Source organism: Panthera tigris, chromosome A1 (genome assembly GCF_018350195.1).
Source record: "Panthera tigris isolate Pti1 chromosome A1, P.tigris_Pti1_mat1.1, whole genome shotgun sequence".
Classification (NCBI taxonomy): domain Eukaryota; kingdom Metazoa; phylum Chordata; class Mammalia; order Carnivora; family Felidae; genus Panthera; species Panthera tigris.
Genome location: NC_056660.1, coordinates 158,105,859 through 158,110,226, shown reverse-complemented (window position 1 = coordinate 158,110,226; position 4,368 = coordinate 158,105,859).

Here is a 4,368-nt window from a genome sequence, read left to right as displayed (position 1 = left end):
ATTGAAAACCAAAACTCCTAAACCCTCAGAGCCCAGAGTTGCTGAGATGGAAATTCCACAAGCATATTATTGGGAATGACAGTGGGTAGAGCCAATACTGTGTCCATTCCTTGATTTCTGGGCCTATATATTCTACCTACTGAGGACCATATCACTGATCTCTAAGAGGATGGCAACCAAATTCACAGGGTATTACCTCTGATCTGCCTCTTCAGCAATGCCTTCTACAGGCTGTTCATTCAATAGACTTCCCCATTATTGCATCATACCAGCAGCTTCTGAATGGTGTAGAATGTGATATAAGCTGGGATCCCATGGTCATATACATACTGAGGTATCTCCTTTGAAGTAAAGTGCAGTCCCATGCTGTAAGAGCAAACATTCTGTAAGCCTTATGATACTGGTGCAAGCTGAGGCTCTGCAGACAGGAAAAGCAAACCTATGACCATAATATATATCTATTACTGTCAAGAGGAATCTGTGTCTCTGGCCCTTTTATGGTAGAAGGGACCCAATGTAGTCATTCTGATACCAAGTGACTGATGAGTCTCTTCAAGGGATGGCATTATACTCAGCATTGGTGTCTGAATGTGGATTGGGTATTCAGGAACAGCAGTAGCCATTTTAGCCTTCGTAATTTAGAGTCCATGTTGTTAAGCCCATGCTTAGCCTCCTCCATCACTGCTACCTTCACTAATTCATTTGTTTACCAATTGTGACTTCACTGTGGTGGCAGGTTGCAATGACAGAGGCTGGCTGTCAACAACTAGACATGGTTTTAGTCTACCTGGTTGTTCAGTGCCTCTTCTGTGTTAGATGCTTTCTGGAGGGTGTTACTATGCAATCCAAAGTTCTTCACCCTTCTTGTCTATTCTAATATGCTCATTCTCATGCCTCTATCTCAGAATTCCTTATCCCCAATCTAACAATTTTTGTCCTTTCCAGGCCATTGACCAACCAGCCAGGCTAATCACCACTATTCCTCAATCCATGTGTATTCTAACCTTGGATTATTTCTCTTGCTAAACAAAGTGGAGTACCAGATGCATCTCCCAAGGCTCTGACCATTAGGAAGATATCCTCTTACTTAGCTTTTAAGGCCACCCAATTAGGGCTACGGTTCAACAATATCAAACCAATTCATACATGAACCAAATGTGGCCTTATTTTTCCTTCACTAGTTGATCTTAAGGGATCACCTACTGAGGCATGAGCTGAGGGAGAGGCACTTGGGCAGGGGAATCCAGGCTACCTGGTCATGCAGCTTATTTGTGCCCTCTGGTCTTGCTTGTGTTCACTCCCGAATGTACCACTTTATCCCTATAATGGACTGTTGCTGAGCTTGCCCAAACTCATAACATGGCTGACCAACAAATCAGTTTGTGAAGGACAGTTGTGGGTACAATATCACGTAGTATCTCAATGTCAGGCACTCCATCTCTCTCAGGGATCTGCATATGCACAAAGCTGCTTTTCAAAATTTATATGTATCTCTGCTGCATATTATGCCATGCTCCAGAACCCTTCAAGTCCACCTGTGAGTTTCTCATTGGAATTTTCCATAAATTCCACATATCCATATATCCCATACTATGTGTTTTCCCACCACTGATAGTTTCAATACCCAAACATATATGGCACTATAGCCCATGTGCAGTAAAGTCTATCACAATTTTTTCTGACATTGAGTATAATATCTTAAATTATAATCATTATAATCATAAATATATCATTTTTATTTTCCTTGACTCTAAACTTTTTATTCAATCTCTTTGTTTCAAATTTTGTCCAGTTAATCTAATTTCTAGCTAAGGGGGGGGTCATTAAAAAGTGGCCAGGATCATTAAAGATAAAGAGCTACAGAAGATTAGAGGAGGAAGTTTACTTGCCTTTGAAGTTATGATAGGTTGAATAATGACCCCACCCCCAAAAAAAGATATACATGTTCTAATCCCTAGAATCTATGAATTTACCCTCTAGGGAAAAACAAAAACAAAACAAAAAACAAAAAAAAAAAAACAAAAAAAAAAACTTTGCAGATGTGATTAAAGATCTGAAAGGGCCCTAAATGCAATGACATGTATTTTTGTAAGGTAGCAACAGAGGGAAACACACAGAAATGGAGGACACAATGTGACTACAGAGGCAGAGATGGAGTGATGCAACTATAAGCCAAGAAATGCCAGTCGGCAACAAATGGCAACAAAAGCTGAAAGAGGCAAAAAACAGATTGCCCCTTAGAGCCTCTGGAGGGAGCATGGTCCATTACTGTAAAAAACTAAATTTCTATGGTTTTAAACTACCAAATTTATGCCTATTACAGCAACCCTAGAAAAATAATATAGATCTAATAAAAAGAAAAGCTTCATGGGATGTGTAGTGTATTAAGAGTGATAGGTCAGATTTACATATGTAGTAACTAAAAAGAAGATGAAAAAAGAGGTGGGAAGGTGAGCATTACAGATGAACGGAAAAGGCAGTGAGACAGGAAATCAAGGTAATTGTACAAGAGAAAAGAAAGCAGTTCAATTAGTTAAGAGTATATGCTACTTGCAAGTAAGCAGCGATACAGATTGTAGAAGATGGTGACTGCCAGCCTAAGAAGTCTGAATTAATCTAAGAAGTCTGAACTTTTATCCATAGACAATCAAGACGCCCTGCAGCTTGTTAGGACAAACTCTGGGTACCAGAGGGGAGGGGGGCAGAGGGAAGAGGGGGCATAGTGGTGAGATATGGGCATAGGTAATAATGATGTGCTAAATCCTTTTCATACCTCTCTGTCACACTATTCTCTTATTTTTTATTCATCTCCTTCTACCCCAAGGCTTATGGTCTGGGATTCTTTCCCCAGGACCAAGCAAAAGTTCTGGCATATACATTTCATAAATGGTAAATGAGCGAAGACAGAATACTGTATATTTTTTGTTTGTCATTACTAGGCATGGTACAATAGAGAACAGAATATTGAACAGTACTTGCATCACTTTTACTCTTCCAGGGTCTGATTAAGATGATTATATTAAAAAAATATTTTAATATTGAAAGTAGAAGAGATTTAGCCTCAGTGTGATCAACCCCAAGGACTACCCAAGAACCAGGGCAGCAAGTGTAGCCAAATCCAGTCAACTAGTGGTGGCTGTCTGGGGCAGAGTTGAGAAGTAACATAAGGCTTGTGCCGTAATAGATTAGCAATGTCTGCTAAAATGTTGAATTAGGAATAGCCACCAAACGACTTGTGTTTCCCATCTCACTCTTACTCATTTGGTTAGTCATTTGGTTTATTTAAAAACTTTTCATTTTTATGTCTTCTAATGTGAAGTACAGAAAGAAAAATTCCATTTCAATGGAGGTTTCCATTAGTTGAGCATGGTTAATCCAAGACTTACTGCATTCAAGTGAAAAAAGAAGCCAAAGGTTGTGGTGTAGAGGGGACAGAGGACTGCTCTGCTGCCTGTATTCTATGGTTTCAGACTATTAACTATTCTGACTGGAATGAAAGCACACATTCAACTGCTTGTCTTCGAACAGCAGTGCATGTTTTATGAAAAGGCTAACTCTGTGTTTGGACAAAGCAACATACTCACTAAGGCCTTGGAGAGTTGGAAAATGGACACATTGGCCCGTGGAACCCCAGCAGGAAAAAGCGGACTCTGTAAAAAATGGACTCCAAAGTTTACTTGCAAAGTTATAAGACTCAAATCCAGAGAGAGGCTAAACAGCAGTGGCTGGAAATGGAGTCAAAGCTGAAATAGGCCACAGTCCTTCGTGGCCATATGTAGCACCCACACCTTAATGCGGGACAGGGATACCAAAATAGGTTTAAACTGTAGTTCATGAAACGAGGTATAAACACAAACTATCACACAAGTTTTGTTACCCCTGTTGCTTTAGTAGGGAAGGTAGAGTACCCACCCTCTGAGGTGCAAGTTGTTTAAGGTCCTGCTCCGGTTATCATTTTTGTTGACGTAGAAAGTTCCAGGGTCAGTGTGGGTGGCTCTCCTAAAGCCCTGAAATTACTCCTTGGCCTTGGATAAACATCCTCGGAGATTCGTTACCACCTGTCAAAATGGCCCACTTTCTCTGGAAATGCGCGGGAGAAGCGACCAAGACAGCCTGGGTTCCACACAGCCTAAACTCCACCCCCGCCAGGCGCAAGCGCACTCCCGAGTCTCGTGCACCAACCTAAAACCAATACTGAGCAAACGCAACGGAGTTCTCACTCTAGCCACGCCTTCCACTTTTCTCAGCAGGTCCTGTTAGGGGAGGCATGTCTGTATAATTACTATTGTTACTTTTAACCGCGCTTTGGTTCATTTTCCAACCACCCTTATTGGAACTCACTTTGCCTAAAGGAGGAATTGCTGTTTG